Here is a 20917-nt window from a genome sequence, read left to right on the forward strand (position 1 = left end):
TATCGCCTACAGGGGGCGATATATCGCCTCCTTCAGCATATGTTCAATTGTTTTTGAATTCTTTTCCTTTCAGCCATTCAAACTTCTCCATAAGTCCAGCATCTTTTGAACGAGTCTTCAGCCTCTGCTGAACGATTATTCAAATGATTTTCACCTAAAAAGCCATTATTTTTATTCAAGTAAAATCAAGATCTTTTCATCTCCAAACTCTATAAATAGGACCTAGTACCCAGCCATTATTCACCATTTGCTCTAAGTTCAGAAGCTGCTAGTGTTAAGTGAGTGTGAGAGTGTAAACACCTGGTTTGGGGAAAAACTATAAGCTTAAACATCATAAGCTTATCAAACACTTTGGGAAGTGAGTTCTATAGTATTTCGGTGGAGGTTAGATTGATCTTGCAAATCTTTGAGGTAACCAAAACTCTAGTTTCTTTCTGTATTATGTTTCCTTTCTCTTAGTCTTCTACTCAATTTCCTAACCTCATTCTTATTTTGGTTAGGGAATCCAAGCTCTTAAGCATATAAGTCGGTAAGTATGTTTTCTATGGTTTAGTCTTTCCATCTCTTCCATTTCATCTCCTTTCTTTAGAATCACTCTTTCTTATGGTTTTAGGAGTGTTCCAAAGGTCCCAACTCAGTCCATAATCTCGGTAACTTTGGTAAGGAAAATAGGCTAGACTCAATATGTTATGTGCTTATGTTATCTATATGTTTTATGTTATTAAAAGTGTTATGATATGTATATGTGTATGTTTGTAGGCTTGGGCATATGACCCATATGACTAACAAGACCCCAAATGGGTTATGGGCATATGACCTACTTAGCTAGTAGGACCCCACTAATCCCATGGGCATATGCTTGTTTAGTCTATGGGACCCCAAGTAATAATGGCCATTATAATAAGTGTATTATGTGTTATGATATGTCTTTACGTTTATTATGAAATTTATGTGTATGACTATGTGTTAGATTTTCCTTGCTGGGCATTAGGCTCATTCCTTTCTGTTTATGTGCAGGAAATAAGCTTTAGAGGTGGAAAGATTCGTAACGCTTAGAGGATGTGTATCGATGGTGAATGGAGTCAAGGGGCCGAGCGTTATTCGATTCAAGGATGTAGTCTTGTTTATGTTTTTATGGTTTTTAAATGTATTTTTCCGCATTTTCTATGTAACCCTTTTTACTTTAAGTTATATTTTTTGTTTTAAAGACAATGGGTACCCATATTCTACTTATTTTATGAAAGTAACCTTTGTTTCTACAAGTTTACAATAAATTATGGTATTTTCGCAAAAATGTAAGTTTTATGTATAGATTCGTTAATGGTCCAAATAGTCTAGATTAGTGGGTCATTACACTAAAAACTTGGAAAATTTTGTATCAAGAGAATCTTTCTAAAGTCTTTGAGGGTAGAGTTTTCTGACTTTAGGATCAACAACAACAGCTGGCAGAGCCCTATCTGTAACAGGATGATTTTTAGTAATCCCCTTTTTATTTGAACTAGTCGTCTCTCCCACTTCTTCACTCTATTCTGCTAAAAGGTTGTGATACAGACTGGTCAACTTGCTTCCCACTTCTCAAAGTAATGGCTTGGCACTGCTCTTTAGGGTTCACAACAATATTACTAGGTAAATTTCCTTGTGGCCTATTGTTCAACATATTTGCAAACTATCCAACTTGTATTTCTAGATTCTGAATAGAAGATCTAGTCTGGGTCATAAACTGGGTTTGGGTATTGGTTAAAGTTAACATAGAAGCTTGCAATTCGTTGGGTTTTTCTTAAGGCGCTGATGGCCTATGCTATTGAGAGAATTAAGCTTGATTCATAGGTTGTTGTGCCATATTCTGTTGGTATTGCACTTGAAACTGTGATTGTTGGCCTTGGTTATCCCTCAAGGAAAAATTAGGATGATTTCTCCAACCCGGATTATATAAGTTAGAAAAGGGATTGTTGTATGGTCTGTGAAAATTCCCAACAGCTTGGACCTGAGCTTGATCAATGGTAATATTATTAGGTGGGTCTGCTGCTAGACACTAATTAAAGGAATGAGGATCCCTGCAAATTTCATAGCATGCCAGTGTGTCTATGGCATTAGCAGCCAGGGTACTTTGCTGAAATTTCTTAGTCAATGTTGCAACCTAAGTAGCCAGAGTAGTAATTCCATCTAACTCATGTACTCCAACTACCTTCTTGCTATTAGAAGCATGCTCACTAGACCATTGATGATTGTTAGTTGCCATATCTTCTAACAAGTCATATGCCTCATTGGCACTCTTCCTCATGAATGGCCCTCTAGCTACAACATCAATTATAGTGCGATTAGTACCGCACATTCCATTATAAAAATTGTGGACCAACATCCATTTTTCAATACCATGATGAGGAAATTTTCTCAACAGCTCATTCAATCTTTCCCAAGAGTCATATAAAGATTCCCCATCCAGCCGATAAAAATTATTAATTTCCCCCCTTAGTTTAGCAGCCTTTGACGGAGGAATGAACTTGGCAAGATACTTCTGAGCCAACCCCTCCCAAGTAGTAATAGAATTGGATTGAAGGGAGTTCAACCAACTCTTAGCTCGATCCCGCAGCGAAAATGGGAATAGCATCAACCTGATTTCATCATCACTCACCCCATTATATTTGAACGTTGCACATAGCTCCAAAAAATGGGTTCTGTGCATGTGAGGATCTTCTTAGGGGAGTCCACCAAACTAAAATGTGGACTGGACCATTTGATAGATTGCTGACTCTTTTCAAAATTGCTTACACGAATGTACTCCTGTAACAGTATGGAGTACATAATCTCTGAGTGTTCATGCATTTTTTACCAGAGTTACATTAGCACCTACATTAACATTAGGCTCATCATCCCTAACATCACCCATACTGATTTCTGCCATTTTCTTTCTTTGGTTTTGCTTGCAAGTTTTCTCTATCTCAAGATTTATAGGAACTAAGCTGTCAACTCTCCTTCTACTACGCATAGAACAACAGTACCTGAAATGGAGATCACAAAACACACACAAACTAAATTAGAGAAATGATCAAGTAACAAACCAAATTAGAAATAAAATTAACTATTTTGATATTGATAATATTTCAGTACATGACAATGACGCCAAAAACTTGTTGTGAATTTTTAGCTACCTAAGTATACATAATCGCAATTCAATAATAATTGATAAGATCGAGTATTGTCCTGCGAAGACTGAATTATTAATTATCAAACAATCAATCTTAATTTTCTATTTTGTTAGCAAAATTCATGGCTTATAAAATTTGATAATAAGACAAAATAGACTTCAAAATGCAAAAGTCAACAATTCCAAGATTTCAAAGAAATAAATCAAGATTAGAGAAAATTAGGGAATTCAATTTTATCAACTATCCACTCTATCAATAACTAATGCATGATTAAAAATTATTCTTCTTATTAAGATAGCAAGTTGACAAATATAGTTTATAATCCAATTATGAAATTATAAATTTCAACCTAATTGAAAATTTTCTCTATTTCCATGATAAATTCAACAATTAGGAAGTATGAACATCAATAACTTAAAAGCTACACAAGAACTTGTGACACTCTTGTTCAAGATCAAGTTTGTGTCAATTCAATTAGAGCATGTCTAAACCTCACTTCTCATACGATAAGTAGAAATTGAAAAGATCTTATGAAAGGAGAAAGAGAATAAACTTGCATTTGATCATAATAGAAGTTCAAGTGATTTAAATTGAAAACACTAGAACTGAAATTAGTTCATCAAAATGACTGTAAAATTCACAAAGAAGTAATAAAAAAGTGCATAACACAAAGATTAAGAAGAAGAAAATAATAATGAAATCCAATCCAAGATTTTTCCCCCAATCCTCTATCCTCCTTCCTTTTTTTTTTTTTTTTTTTTCTGTCTATCCCTTCTCTTTTCACCAGAATGTTCTTTTTGAAACTCTTTCACCCTAATTTTTTTCTGTTAAAAGACGCCATTGCCCTTATTCTCAAAACGCTTACGGACACATGCGTCGTGGCTCAGCATTCATGCGCCACACCAATAGCACGATATCCCCAGTCGAGGAGCCTCTGACTTTGATGGCGTTACAACCTAGAATTCTTGCTCCGCAGCTCAAAATGATACGACCACAGCTCAGCATTGAAGCGTTGCGAGTCAAAATCCAGAGTTATAACAACCTTTTTGACTAAGCCAGCGCCGCGATCTAGCTTTAAGAGTTGCGGATCAAAATAGCTCCATCTTAAAAATAAACATTTTAAGCTTCCTTTCGACCTTCAATCTCTTCTAAAGTGCCCCGACACGACCAAACACCATTTAGCACAAGAAATGCTCCATTTATCTTTGAATTAGCCCTTAGTTACACCACATCCACACCAACCCTTGAGTAATCACTAAAACCTGAAAAACACACAAAACACAAGCACAATTCTGCACTAAAACAACTTAAAAGATTAAAAACACACCCTTGAAACCTACTCTAAAACAGTACTAAAATAGACTTATTCTAACGTCCCAAATTACCTAATAAGTCTTAGGGCCTTGATTAGGGGGCCAGGATCATAAATTATGGAAATTATGTGTTTATGTGACATATATGTGGTATATCATTATACAATTATGTGAGTTATATTGTAATATTACTTGATATGCATGTAAGGTGTATTAAATATGCATGTGGGCTTGTTTCTAATTAAAAGGAAAATTTTTGTAATTTGGCCCGTTATGGACATATTTGTGCATATATATGATATATGTGTGGGACCACATCATTATGTGGATATATTTGAGTTACTCGACACGAGGTGATCCTAGGGAGCAAGCTAGTGGGAAGGTCTCAACGGGATCAATACTTGACTCGAGGTGAGTCAACGGGTATTTTGGGTATTTAGTACATTACCGGAATATTGGGTAATGGGAATGAATATTTGAGGATATATTTTGAGTTAGTGAGATCAAGCGGGAATTATGATGAGAGCATGATATTTTGTTGGTAAGAGCAGGGCTTATTGATTGATGCATGAATTTTATGGGCTTGTATTTTAGCACTACAATGGTATGTGAATGTGTGGTTGTTTGGTTTTCCCATGGGAAGCTTTTGGATGTGCTCATTATGCTTAGTGGGTCAGGTCATTGACTACAGACGAACTTGGAGGTTATGTACCCAAGGCAGTTAATGGGACCCGGTGATGTTTATCTTGAGGCTGAAAATTATAGCCAGGGCCGAAACCCTCCGCCTGCCCATCATAATTGGCAGCAGGTGTTTACAAATATGCATGCAAGATTTTAGCGACAAGAGGAAGATATCAGGTGTTTAAAACTGTAGCAACTATCAAGGCACACCTCTTCCTTTGTTATGCTAGGAGTGGCACCAGTTATGGCTCACCCTAGGGTTAGGAATAGTTGGTAATTACTATATGAGAAATTTCAGGAATATTACCCTCCAGTTTTGTGGGAGGCCAAGATCCATTCAAAGCTGAACAATGGATATGCATGATCAGATCCATCCTCGACACTACGGGGGTAGCGGGTCACAATAAGGTGATCTGTGCTACATATGTGTTATAGGAAGATGCCTGGACATGGTGGGAAGTGGTATCCCAAACACGAAATACAGTTGCAATGAATTGGGAGAAATTTAGGCAGTTGTTTAACGAGAGATATTATTGTGATGCAGTTAAGATTGCAATGATGAATGAATTTCTGAACCTAGTTCAAGGAAACACGACTGTAACAGAGCATGTTAACAAATTTTATGGGTTGGCCAACTTTGCTTTTGATATGGTAGCACAGGGCGTTAGAATCGCCCAAGTACATGAGATCTCTACCTATGTGTAACGTTCTGTGTTTTGGGTACCTTGAAATGACTCAGGTCGAGATTTTTTCCCCGAGTTAAGAATATTATTTTAAATAATATTATATTTGTTTGGAATTTATTTCCATGAGTTATTGCTAGCCAAATTATGAATTTTTTGTTTAAAAGTGAAGATAAGACTTTTGGTCTTAGACAAAAACAAAAACCCTGATCGGGTAAAAATCACGAAAAATAAAATGAAAATCTATGACATATATATTTTGGGCATAAAATACAATCATAAAAACTTAAGTTTGGTAAAAAATAATAAACCTAAGGCAAAATGGAAATTTTAGGGCATTTTGTGTTAAATGCTTAATTTTCCTGAATTGGGGAATTTTATTCCATGAATGGACCTTATGTTAAATTTTATTGTGTGATTAATTAAATTATATGTGAGAGACATTTAATTTAATTATTATGTATTAATTTTTATTTTTTTTCTTTTAAAAAAAATATAATAATAACTTTATTATGAGTGAAAAATGTTATATGAAGTCAAATTGGATTTTTCTTCTTAGGAAATATTTATTATCCTTTATAAAAAAAAATGATCACATATATAAAATGAGTGGTGGACAGCCATGTGATGTTTTAAATGGTGTGAACAAAATTAATTAAGTTTTAAATCCCATTTTAAGTATTAGGGTTAATGGCAAGTGGATAATAAAACACTCAAGTGTTTAGGATATTTTAGAGTAGTCTAAACCCTTCTAACTCACCCCCCCCCCCCCCCCCCCCCCCCAAATCCGACCCACTCTCTCTCACTTCCACTCTCATCTGTTTTGAAAACTCTCTCTCAAGTTTTCTTTCCATCTTCAACCTCAAGAACACTAGGAAGGCTTGGAAGCTAAGCTTTGGTCTTGAAAGGGTTTCCCTAAGGCAAAGTTTCAAAAAACTTGACTTTGTAAAGTTTTTGACTTTGTAAAGTTTTTAACCATAGGTTTTTAAATAGCTAGCTATCTATGTTGTTGGGGGAGTTGGTTAAGGTTTTGAAGGAGCCAAAGCTAGTAGAAAGATCCAAACCTTAAGCAAGAACAAGAGGTTACAAATTTACTTTTTATGGTTGTTATTGTATGGTTTTTAGTTTTAAGCATTATTTTGTATATTTAATACTTAAATTTTCTTATTGGTAATGTAATAAGGCTATGGTAGTTTCTCTATAATTTTTATGATGCTTGCGTGTTGACTTTTGAAAAAAGGGACCAAAATCCCTAAGGGTTTGGGTGAGAACACTAAAACAAAATACAAGTTTTGAGCTGTGACTTCCAAGGGGTCAAGCATCCACTGTATATTTTTGAGATTGAGTACATAAAATTGAGCTTTTGAAACACTGAAAAATGTTTAAAAATGAGTGAGTTATGCTATTTGAAAGTTTAGGTAAAAAAACTATTTTTTCGTATTCTTAATTTCGGGACCATGTTTGGACATCCACTGTATAGGGCGCATGAATCTAGTTGTTCCTAAAATTTGGTGGACATATTCTTGGCATAATCTAGCATTCCACTATAAAATTTGATAACAAAATACTGAATTGTTTGAAAGTTATTAATTGTCAAAGTTTGGAAAACTTAAGGACTTAAAAATAATGTCATTTTTTATATCAATATTGGAAAATAATTTCAGCAATAAAAAATGCTCATTTTGATCTAAGATTTAACAAAAGACCTAAAAGGCATACCAAAAATAGAATTGGAAATTTTTTGTAATAATTGGGTAGGTAAATTCCATGTTATGAACAAACAAAATATGTAGTTAAAAATGTGAAAAATAGGGTTTTCACACTTAGTGTAAAAATAAGATTTTGGAACATAAGGTAAAAAGTAAAATTTTGCTGATTGCAAGATAAAAACTTAGTAAGTCTTGAAAATATATTTTGACCTAAAATATCACTATGAGTTTAGTAAGAATTATTTTTATTAAAGAATTTTTATTCTTTCTAAAAATAATAGAATTAATTTATTAATAAGTTAATAAATTAAAAGAGGGTTTAAAACCCTATATTTTGGGAAAATAATTTGTAATGACCCAACTATTTCTAAGACCATAGATCATTAAAACTACTAGACATAGCTACTATTTTTAAGAAAAACATACATAAGAAAAAATCATAACTTTATTAAAACCCCAAAATAAATATTGTGCAAATTACAAAATAAGATGTAAAATATGTTATGGGTACCCATTGTTTAATAAAACATAAAACATAACTTAAGTCAATTGTTCAAAAACTAAATGCGGATTTACAAAAGAAACATAATTCAAAAGACTAAAAATAAATAACATCATCCGCAATCGATACGCAATCCATTCAGTCCATTTATCCTTAACACAAGCCAAACTTCCAAGAATCCTTCCGCCTTTCATATCCATTTTCCTACGTCACACTAAAAATAAAGAAGTGAGCCTAATGCCCAGGAAGGAAAATCTATTAAAAACATACATCATAATTCATAAGCATAAGACTATATCATATACTGTAAAAACATATGACTATTAAAAAAAAACATATATCATATAGGACTACAATGGCCATCACACTTCTTGGGGCTTGTTAACTAAGCAAGTCATATGCCCATAAATTTGTGGGGCTTGCTTGCTAAGGAAGTCATATTCCATAAATTCTTGGGGCATGCTAGCTAAACATGTCATATGCCCAAGGACTATAAAACATATTATTGGGGCTTGTTATCTAAACAAGTCATATGCCCAAGGACTACAAAACATATAACATAACATATGTCATATCATAGAATAAAACATATCACAACACAAACATATAAGCACATATATCTAGCCTATTTACCTTACCAAAAGCTGGGATATTTGGGAATGAGAACGGGATTAGAACACTCCTATAAACCAACAGTAAAAAAATGGCGAGAATCTACAGAAAAAGAGATGAAAAGAACACTAAACCATCCAAGAAGAAACTTACCAAGAAGAACCTTAAGTTTCAAGAACTTAAATACCTAATCAAGAATTAATAACAAGAGTTATGATCTGAATAAAAGAAAACTAAAGAACCATTTACAACTGAACTTAGGAATAAGAATACCTTGAATGACCTTATGGATTGGTCTAAACCTCAATACCGAAATCACACTATTTCTCACTTCCCAAGTGTTTATAAAAGCATAGAATGATAAAGCTTTAACCCAAAACCCAAGTGTATCTCTCTATAGTAACACTAGCACCTTGGAGGCTCTAATCAAATGGTTGAAGAATGAAGAAAGTGGCTGAGCACTAGGTCCTATTTATAGAGTTCAAGGAGTGAAACTAACCCATTTAATTTGAATAAATAAATGATCTTAAAATGAAAAAGATTTGAATTTTCGTTCAATTGATGCCCAAAACTCAGTCAAAATCATTCAAAAGCTGGTCTAAGTGGTTAAGGGTATTTTTAAAATTCAAAAATCAAACTTTAAAAAATACATACATGGAGTCGATATATTGCCCCCCATAGGCGATATATTGCCTCCCCCTATACTTTCGAGCCTTGTTCGATCGTTCATTGTAATGAACGCCCGAAACTAATACTTAATAAAACATTCACATAACATTGTTTATAAAAGAAAACCACTTATTATCAAGGTCTCAGTGGGGACTTGCTTAAAACCATGCAAGTTGGCGCCATTAATTTTAAAAGAAAATATGAATTTTTATACAAAGTTCAAAAGAAACAAAAATTTAAATAACTAAGTCCCACTGATAATTTGGAAAGTCTCTTAAAACATAACATAATTTAAATGGCATTCTAAGATGATCGTTTTTCCGTCCATAGGATGCCCCACGCCACACACCCCACGACGATAGAACTCCTCACGTCACCACGCGTGCCATAAAGATATCCTATTTGCTACCTGGAAGGGAAAGTAAGGGGGTGAGCTAAAAGCCCAGTAAGGAAGTACAAACAATAAGCAAGTAAGGACACAACAAATACGAACACTAACGTTCATCTAAAACATCATGGCATATCATAACATTATTGTAACATATCATCATAGTATATCATAACGTTATCGTAACATATCATCATAGCATATCATAATGTTATCGTAACATATCATATAGCATATCATAACGTTATCATAACATATCATCATAGCATATCATAACGTAATCGTAACATAACAACATATCACATTCATATAGCAATCATGATGAACATGGCCCGCTACTTGTCCATGTCACCCTATGAGGTAAACAAGAGTCTCTGGTCCTTGAATAAACTCGGCGCGTCCACCCTAGGAGTTACGTCTTTATATCCTTAGTAACTCGGGTTACGTCTTTATATCCTTAGGAACCCATTTGATGTGTCGCGTTCACCACGCTAACATCCATTCATAAACATAGGAGTTACGTCTTTATATCCTTAGTAACTCAGTTGATGTGTCGCGTTCATCACGCTAACATCCATTCATAAACATATCATATTCATACAAGCTACATATCATCACATTATGGCATTCATAATTCATAACAATTCATTCATACAACAGTCTTACCATTCATAGCATGAAATCATAAAATCTATCTAACTTCCTTACCTCAGGTCCGAGCTAAGAAATTTCACAACCTCTCAACGAGCCTATACCATAATCAAAACACCATTTCTTAGGTTCATAAAATTACTATATTGCCCTTTCATACAACTCATGTGTGCATGCGCCATACACACATAATAAGAGTTACACACAACATGCAATCATTCTTAACTACACATAAAGCCATAAAAGAATAATGCTCATTTGACCTATTTTACATGCATGATCTTTCTATAAAAACCACATGGTTAAATAATAGACATAATTTTGGACGTAAAAGTGGATTTGCATGTAACATGCATACGTGGGAACATTGCGTAATTGAGACGTTTTAAAAACGATAATTCTACATTTCTTACTTTTATCGTTTTAAAATTAATAGACATATAACATGCTTTATTTTTCTTAAAATTTCTAGGTTGATTAAATTTCTCAAAACATTATTTTATTTTATAAATAATTTGATTTAGCTTAAAAAAATATGTGACAATTTCATTTATTATTCTCAAATTACAAAGAATTAACAAAAGCTTGGAATTAATTAAAATACCTATGATTAATATGTTTCTTTAGAAAAATCCAATTTAATATTTGTTAATTTTGTTACATAAATGATGTGAGAACAATATATTTTTAAGTGTGGGAAAATATATTTTATTTAAATTATTTAAGACTTAGTTTTATGTAACATAAATCCATATTTGACAATTAAATAATCATTTTTAACTGTTTAAACCAAACTTTCAGCCACTATTTAATTTCTTTAAAAATCACAAATAAATTAATTCTAAATATTTTTCTCAATCAAAATAAAGAAAAATCATAACTTATCAATATATGCATTCATACCATATTAAAATACCACTTTTAATATTACCATAATTTAGGGTATTAATTTTATTTCAAATACTCATCAAATTCATTTTATTGAAACACTTCACATTTTTTTACAAAAATTCCAACAACCATTTTATCTTAAAAATCACCATATTCAATTTAAAACCTCATATTTTTCTAAAAATACAATAAAAATTCTGTAGGTATTTATTTGAGTAAAATATCATTTTATTGGGACTTAAAATACCCTTTTTAATTTCATAAAATTAACATAACATCAAGGACATTACTTATGCATGCAAATCAATTTTTAATCAAACATTTACCCAATTATTTACAAAAATCAGCAAGCTTAATATCTCATGAAATTCATCTTTTATCCCAAAAATTTCACATAAAATCATACATGTCCAAAATCTCATCATACTCTTATTATATACATAATTCTAAGAATATTACTAACATATTCACATGCAATCTTATAAAACCCATTTTTTTTTTATTCCATTGAATCTACACATGAAATCCAACAAAAATAACAATGGCAATAACATACATTAATTCATAAACACCATATTTCATACATGCCTTTATAATAGCCCTAACATATTTCTATCATTTCTCCTTTTATGCATATCAAGATTCATTGGTACAAAAATCACATACATCTTATCATATTTCTAAAATCATTATTATTTCAAAACACACAAGAAAATACACATGATTGAACTTTTTACCCCTAGGCCTAAACATTTAAGATCCACCATAAAAACATCACAAAATTCCCATCTACCTTCACATAAAACCTAGAATGCATCTATCATCATTTTTGCCATTTTACATAAATCAAAGATTTAAAAATAACCATAGCAATATAAACATAAAATATAACCTCATGTAAACCCCATCAAATCCATTTTCTCAATCATTCCCATGAGCCCTTTTTAAAGAAAACATATTCCCTTAAAAATACAAATCATAATCACCAAATATACAATAATCAAACCATTAACATCACCATCAACAACCTCAAAGATAAACCCATTAAAACCAATATATAGGCTAAGAAAAACTATTACCGCTCTTGATTGTTGAATCAAGAACACTCTAGCAAGAAAACCTTGTCACCTATAGAGGATTTCCAAACACCATACACCCAAAGAAAGAAACCACAAAATCAACCTTAGATTAGAGAAGAGGAGAAGATCCAAATGCACATATGTGAAACACTAGTTGATAGATTCTTACCTAGGGCTTTTCTTCTTCTTCTTCTTCTTCTCTAGAAAAATATGGCAGCCCTTCCTTTCTCTCTCTCTAGCTCGCCACCCTCTCTCTCTCTATTCTCTCTCTAGGTCACGGCACAAGCTTGCAAAATGGCCTCTCTTCCTTCTTTTCTTTCCTTTTAATCATAATTCCCTCATAAAGCCTCACCAAAATAAATGGTAAGTTTCCCAATCCACTCACCTAATTCAGCCTACGAATCCCTTACAATAAAGAGTATTTTAATTGAATAAAATGTCAAAATTCTCTTACCCATAATAGCTATCCTCTTCCAATTTAACTTTATTTACCATAGAAAAATAATGGAAAAATATCACTCCATTTCCCACTACACTACACGTCCACACTACTTGCCTCTTTTGTATTTTATTTATTTATTTTCCTATCAATTAAATAAAACTACTAAAAAATATCAAATAAATGGCAATTATAAAATGTGTAGAAAATCCACACATGTGCATCTTATTACCATATACTTGCACACACTAAATCACTAGGGTGCATCACTATCTACCATACACCTTAGTGCATTCAACCAAATGTCACGTAATTACATCAATTGTCACACTTATTTAAAATGTAATACTAATAGTAAAATAAACATGTTACACAATTATTCACTTATTAAAACAAATAACCAAACAAACAATTAACAAATTTAAATTCAAAAAGATTATACCAAACAATTCTAACAATTAAATCAAACAAACAACAACTAAATAAAATAAACAACATTTAAATAAAATAATTCATCACACTTAACATTTAAATAAAATAAAACACAAATTTAAATAATCTAAAAACAAAAAAAAATTTGGTGCACTACATTCGTGCATCGTCGACGTGTTTTTCCTTATCTTCCGTAGGCGATATATCGGCATACGTTGATATATCAAACACATATTTTCTCTTTTTCAACATATTTTGAATTAATAAAATAGCTTTGACTGAGTCATAATTCGATCCTAATAGTTTCTGGAAGGTTCAAGAGCTTATAGATCTTTCTTTTATTTAAACTATCCATAAAAAATACTTAATTCCTTAATAAACATGATTATGACAAGTGTCATGCTCTTAATGGTTCTATCTAAACCTTAGGTTATAATAAATATATTTCTATGACCAGCTATATTAATCAAACCTTATGTTACAAGTAATATTCTTAAACTATAAGTTAAACTTATAAAATCCATAATTGTTGCTCTAAGTTTCCAACTAAGTCCCGACTTGAACCAAAATTATCGGTAACTAATAAACTACCAACTAATACTAACTACTACTACCACTACTATCAAAAAACTCTTAGACCGTAATTCCTTCATCCCTCTCTCTAGGATACTAATCGGTCGTTCCTCGTAACTCAAGTCTTTCTGGAGTGCTATCGTATCGTACTTGAGGACGTGAGATGGGTCTGACACATATGTGCGCAACATCAAGATGTGAAATACATTATGACTATCTGCTAGAGTTGGTGGTAGGGCTAATCTATATGCAACTGTTCCCACCTTGTCCAATATCTCAAAAGGACATATAAACCGGGGACTAAGCTTGCCTTTCTTCCCAAACCTCTTCACACCTTTCATAGGAGATATCCTTAAGAAGACTTAATATCCGACATTGAATTCCACATCACGTCGCTTGGCATTCGCATAACTTTTTTGACGGCTCTAACCAGTGAGCATACGCTTTCTAATCAGCGCTACTGCATCCTGAGCTTTTCTAACAGCTTCGGGTCCAAGAATTTGCCATTCTCCTACCTTGTCCCAATGTAATGGCGATCAACACCTCTTTCCATAAAGCAGCTCGTAGGGTGCCATCCTGATCATTGACTGGTAGCTATTGTTGTAGGAGAACTCTATCAGTGGCAAATACTTACTCGATGATCCTCTGAAATCAAGTGCACAAGCGTGCAACATATCTTCTAAAATCTGTATGGTACGCTCAGACTGACCGTCTGTCTGAGGATGAAATGTCGTACTAAGACTTAACTTGGTACCCATGGATTGCTGCAAGCTTCCCCAAAATCTTGATGTAAACACCAATCCTCTATCGGGCACTATAGTCTTAGGGATTCCATGAAGTTGTACTATTTCTTGAACATAAATATCTGCATATTGATCTGCACTTCCATTTTGGTTAGTCTATCTACTACTAGCCAAGCCGAGTCGTGTTGCTTATTTGTTCGTGGCAATCCCGTCACAAAATCCATGGCTATGTCGTCCCACTTCCATTTTGGAATACTAAGCAGTTATAGTAAACCTGTAGGCTGCTGATGTTCTTCTTTCACTTGCTAGCATACTAATCATTTAGACACATACTCTGCTACGTCTTTCTTCATTCCTGGCCAGCAATATAATGCCTTAAAGTCGTGAGTCATCTTGGTCGACCCTGGGTGTACTGAGTAAGGGGTATTGTGCGCTTCTTCTAAAATCTTTATCTTAATTCCACTGTCATTTGGCACGCATACCTAGTCCTTATATCTCAAGAACCCCTATCCTGATACAGAGAAATCTGTGGCCTTGCCTTCTTTAACTGCAGCCATATGTGCTACTAATGTGTCATCAAGCCCTTATCCGATCTGTATATCTTCTAACAAGCTTGATTGGATGTACAAGTTAGCCAGTTTACCAATGGCTACTTCTATTCCGGCATTGATCAGTTCCTGCTGTAGTGGCTTTTCTATTCCAGCTAACGCTGCTAGACTCCGATAACATTTCCTAATTAGCGCATCAACAACTACATTCACCTTTCTTGGGTGGTATAGGATTTCACAGTCATAATCCTTCACAAGTTCTAACCACCTACGCTGCCTCATGTTGAGCTCCTTTTGTGTGAAGAAATACTTTAAGCTTTTGTGGTCCGTATAAATCTTACACCATTCTCCACAAAGATAATGGCGCCAGATTTTTAATGCAAAGACCACCACTGCCAACTCCATATTGTGCGTTGGATAGCGTTGTTTGTACTCCTTCACCTGCCTTGAGGCGTAGGGTATTACCTTGTCATTCTGCATCAGCACAAAACCCAAACCTTGCTTCAATGCATCACTGTAGACTACAAACTTTTCGTTTGGTGTCAGCACACAAAACACTGGTGTTGAGCATAGCTTATCCTTTAGAAACTGGAAGCTTCCTTCACACTTATCCTTCTAGTTGAACCTTTGTTGTTTCCGGGTCAGGTTGGTGAGTGGAGTGGCTATCTTAGAAAAGCCCTCGATAAACCTCCGATAATAACCTGCTAGTCCCAGAAAACTTCTTACCTCTGACGCGCTCTTAGGTCTTGGCCAATCCTTCACAACAACTCCTTCTTTGGATACTATATGGCCGAGGAATGCTACTTGCGAAAGCCAAAATTTGCACTTCTTGAACTTGGCGTAAAGTTGATGCTCTTTTAGTTGTATCAAGGTCAACCTAAAATGTTCCTCGTGCTCAACTTTGTCCTTTGAGTACACCAGAATATCGTCGATGAAAACTACGACAAACTTGTCCAAGTAATCCTTGAAGACCCTCTTCATTAAATCCATAAATGCGGCTGGAGCGTTGGTAAGACCAAAAGGCATAACTAGAAACTCGTAATGTCCATAACGAGTTCTAAAAGCTGTCCTGGGAATATCCTCTTCCTGTACCTTGAGTTGGTGATACCAGGACCGTAGATCAATCTTTGAAAAGATGGTCACTCCTCGGAGTTGATCAAACAAGTCGTCAATCCGGGGTAGCGGGTACTTATTCTTAATTGTCACCTTATTTAGCTCGCGATAATTTATACACATCCACATGCTTCCGTCCTTGTTCTTTACAAATAGAACTAGTGCTCCCCATGGCGAATGGCTCGGTCTAATGAAATCCAAGTCTAAGAGTTTTTGTAGTTACGTCTTTAATTCCTTGAGTTTGGTAGGTGCCATTCGGTATGGTGCCTTGGAGATAGGCTCGATGCCTGGTACTAGTTCGATTGTGAAGTCAATTTCCCGTGTCGGCGGCAGCCCTAGTAAGTTGTCAGGAAATACTTCTGGAAATTCCTTTACAATGCGGACGTCTCCAACCTTTAGCGGTGTTTCCTCTACCACATCCGTGATGCTGGCTAAGAATGTGTGACATCCTTTTTCTATCATCCTCTAAGCTTGGAGAGATGAAATAAGCAGTGTGCATAGCCCTGAAAACATTTCTCATAAAGCATAGTCTCTGACCGTCAGGAGTCTCTAATGTCACTTGCTTGCGTCTACAGTCGATGATTGTGCCATGCCTTGCTAGCCAATCCATGCCCAGTATCACGTCGAAGTCTTTGATCTCTAATTCTATCAGGTCTCCTTCTAGTTCTATGTCCTCAATTTTGATCGGTATGCCTCGTACTATCCGTGATGATAGGACTACTTCACCTGAAAGCAATTCTGTCATAAACCTAGTTCTAACTCTTTCACAAGGTTTGTCTAATTTCTCTATCATTCCTAACGAGATATACGAGTGAGTGGCTCCTGAATCAAATAATATTGAACATACACTATTAAGGATAGGAATCTGACATGTGACCACTTTATTACTAGTGTCAGCTTCTCCCCGGATTAAGGCAAAGACTCTGGCAGGAACCATCTTGTGTCCCTTTTCTCTTCTGGCTTGAGCTGGGGACATTCCCTCTTTCGGTGACCTTCCTGACCACAGTTGAAACATCCCTTGGTGTTTGCACGACACTCACCAAGATGTTTCTTTTGGCACATAAAGCATTGCGGATATTCTACATAACTCGACTTATTGCCTCCATTGTTTGTTCGTGCTCTTTTATCGTTGTCGGACTGCTTATTGTCAGAATGCCTTCTCTTCTGACGATTATTGTTGCTAGGCTGATGATTGTTGTGGTGGATGTTCCGACCATTTTGAGGTTGACTCTACTGTTTAGACTTAGGCTCACTGGCTTCCTCCTTACTAATATTCGCCTGAAGCCTTTCTACTTCTATAGCCGTTTCTAAAACATTGGCATAAGTAGTAGTTCTAGGGTTTGCTAGCTTAATCTTTGGTCTAAGTCCTCTAACGAACTTGGTAACTCTCAGAAAGTAAATTGGACCAAACTCTGGTGCAAACTTGGCTAATCGGTCAAACTGCCAAGCATACTTTGCTATCGTCAAGTTGCCCTATTTCAGACTAGTGAACTCCTCGACCCTTGTGGCAATGACTTCCGAGTTGTAGTACTTCTTGTAGAACAGCTCCACAAATCTAGTCCATGTCATGGTGGTGACATCATCATTCTGTTGAACTAAGTCCCACCATATTCTAGCATCCTTCTTAAGCAGAGAAAAAACACAAGATATGCGGTCCGTGTTTCCGAGATTCATGTGCGCTAGGATCGGCTCTACATTTCAGTGTCATTCATTCACCTCGAAGGGGTCAGTTGTCCCTTCATAGTTTGGAGTGTGTTGCTTACGAAAAAACTCATAGATTGGCTCCATGTACTAAGCAGGGTATGGCGCATAGTTCGCCATTAGCAATTCCCCATAAGGACCTACTTGATGGGGTGTTTGAGCCATTTGCTGAGGCTGCGGTTGCGGCTGAGGCTGAGTCTGTGTCTGCTGCTAGGCCTGTTGTCACTGTTGCTGCAGCAATTCATCATTTGTTGTCGAAGTTTGACAATTTCTGCAGTGTTGTCAACCGGCAGCGGCGGTGCACTTCAGTTAGCAGCAGTAGTGGTAGCACGCGCTCCCCTTCATCGAACTGTAGGGGCTTCATTAGTCTTAGGAGCGACGCTGGAGGCATTGGCATTGGTGCGCGCAGACCTTCTGAGTGACATCTTCAGTGGAGTTCTAACACTCGAGAAAAACATGTTAGAACTTACCCTAATAGGCTCTAAAACAAAACTTAATCTAAGCAAACATAACTTAGACCTATTAAATATTACTTCTAATGGAATGAATTATATAAGCCTTCCTTATAAATAGAGTGTGTTTCTATACTTAGAAAAATAAGCCATCTTTATTATTTTCTAAGTGTGTTTCTAATCATCCTATATGACTTAATTCTCAGGCTCGAAACTCTTCGTTGTTCCAAAGTTAACCATATTGAGGGAGGGCTGGGATCAGTAAAATCGTTCCCACTACTATGGCCCCCTAACTCTTAATATAGAACTTGGTCCATTGATTGTATCCACCCTCACCGAACTTGGTCATTATTTATTATGATTGTAAAAGAAAATCAAACTCATACATGTCATTCAAAAATAACAATGATATTAATTTGGAAAAAGGTTTTCACTAAATACAATCATAAATGCAAAATAAATAAAAAATAATAAGCTAATCTAAAAATCAGGATCGTCTACATCTGACCCTTCATCTAACATATCATCTTCTATCTCCTCATAATCATCATTTTCTTGAGCCTCAAAATTCCCTCAAGGAAGATTTGTAAAGATTCAATCTTTTTGCTCATTTGTAAATTGGAATTCCATCTTAGAAGTAAACCTAAGTATGAGAAAATAATATCTCATAGCTATTAGTAATTCATTTTCATCATTATAGTCTCCCATATTTCTTCTAAAGCTACAATTACAGTGGGATAATATTTAAAAAGTCCAATCACTAAAACATATCCTTCCGTAGCTGTCATCATGATTTGCTTAATAGTTTGGAGGTGAACTATTTCATTGTGGAGTAAGAGCAACATCCAAGTGATTCTTTCTAAACTCCTACTGTATTCCTTGGCTCTCTAATCCTTTTTAATGCCTTAATGGCTCGGATATCCTCATAGGTCAAGGCTCCATCCATTCTTAACTGAAAACATAAAACCTAAAACGTTAGCTAATAACATAAACATACGAAACATAAACAATTACATTGGCGTTTAGATTTGGAGCTTGAGCTTGTGTATCAAGGAGAACTTCATGGATATGAAGTTTTGCTCCGATACCAACTGTAATGGCCCAACTATTTCTAAGACCTTAGACCATTAAAATTACTAGACATAGCTACTATTTTAAAGAAAAACATACATAAGAAATAATCATAACTTTATTAAAACCCCAAAATAAATATTGTGCAAATTACAAAATAAGATGTAAAATATGGTATGGGTACCCATTGTTTAATAAAACATAAAACATAACTTAAGTCAATTGTTCAAAAACTAAATGCGGATTTACAAAAGAAACATAATTCAAAAGACTAAAAATAAATAACGTCGTCATCAATCGACACGCAGTCCATTCAGTTCATTCATCCTTAACACACAAACCAAACAGTCAAGAATCCTTCCTCCTTTCATATCCACTTTCCTGCATCACACTAAAAATAAAGGAGTGAGTCTAATGCCCAGCAAGGAAAATCTATTAAAAACATACATCATAATTCAAAAGCATAAGACTATATCATATACTATGAAAACATATGACTATCAAAAAAACATATATCATATAGGACTACAATGGCCATCATACTTCTTCAGGCTTGTTAACTAAGCAAGTCATATGCCCATAAATTTGTGGGGCTTGCTATCTAAGGAAGTCATATGCCCATAAATTATTGGGGCTTGCTAGCTAAAGAAATCATATGCCCAAGGACTATAAAACATATTCTTGGGGCTTGTTATCTATACAAGTCATATGCCCAAGGACTATAAAACATATAACATAACATATATCATATCATAGCATAAAACATATCATAACATAAACATATAAACACATATATCTAGCCTATTTTCCTTACCAAAAGCCGGGAAATTTGGGAACAAGAACGGGATTAGAACACTCCTATAAACCAATAGTAAAAAAAAATGGTGAGAATCTAAAGAAAAAGAGATGAAAAGAACACTAAACCATCCAAGAAGAAACTTACCAAGAAAAACCTTAAGTTCCAAGAACTTAAATACCTAATCAAGAATTAATAACAAGAGTTATGATCTGAATAAAAGAAAACTAAAGAGACTAAAGAGCCATATAGAACTGAACTTAGAAATAGGAATACCTTGAATGGCCTTATGGATTTGTCTAAACCTCAATACTGAAAATCACACTATTTCTCACTTCCCAAGTGTTTATAAAAGCATAGAATGATAAAGCTTTAACCCAAAACCCAAGTGTATCTCTCTATAGTAACACTAGCACCTTGGAGGCTCTGATCAAATGCTTGAAGAACGAAGAAAGTGGCTGAGCACCAGGTCCTATTTATAGAGGTCAAGGAGTGAAAGTAACCCTTTTAATTTGAATAAATAAATGATTATAAAATGAAAAAGATTTGAATTTTCGTTCAACTAATGCCCATAACTCGGTCAAAATCATTCAAAGGTAGGTCTAAGTGGTTAAGGGTATTTTTAAAATTCAAAAATCATACTTTCAAAAATACATACATGGAGCTGATATATCCCCCCTTCCCCCCCTCGCCTCCCCCTATATTTTCTAGACTTGTTCGATCGT

At 34.8% G+C, this 20917-nt stretch overlaps 1 non-coding gene across 1 annotated transcript; it reads left to right on the plus strand.

The window, feature by feature from the left end:
* Positions 1 to 2369: 2369 nt before the first annotated feature.
* LOC133833639 (small nucleolar RNA R71) lies at positions 2370 to 2476 on the plus strand. Its single transcript, XR_009893008.1, has one exon. It is a non-coding gene; the product is annotated as a small nucleolar RNA R71 (small nucleolar RNA).
* Positions 2477 to 20917: the final 18441 nt, after the last annotated feature.

The sequence above is a fragment of the Humulus lupulus genome, chromosome 4, assembly GCF_963169125.1.
Source record: "Humulus lupulus chromosome 4, drHumLupu1.1, whole genome shotgun sequence".
Taxonomy (NCBI): Eukaryota; Viridiplantae; Streptophyta; class Magnoliopsida; order Rosales; family Cannabaceae; genus Humulus; species Humulus lupulus.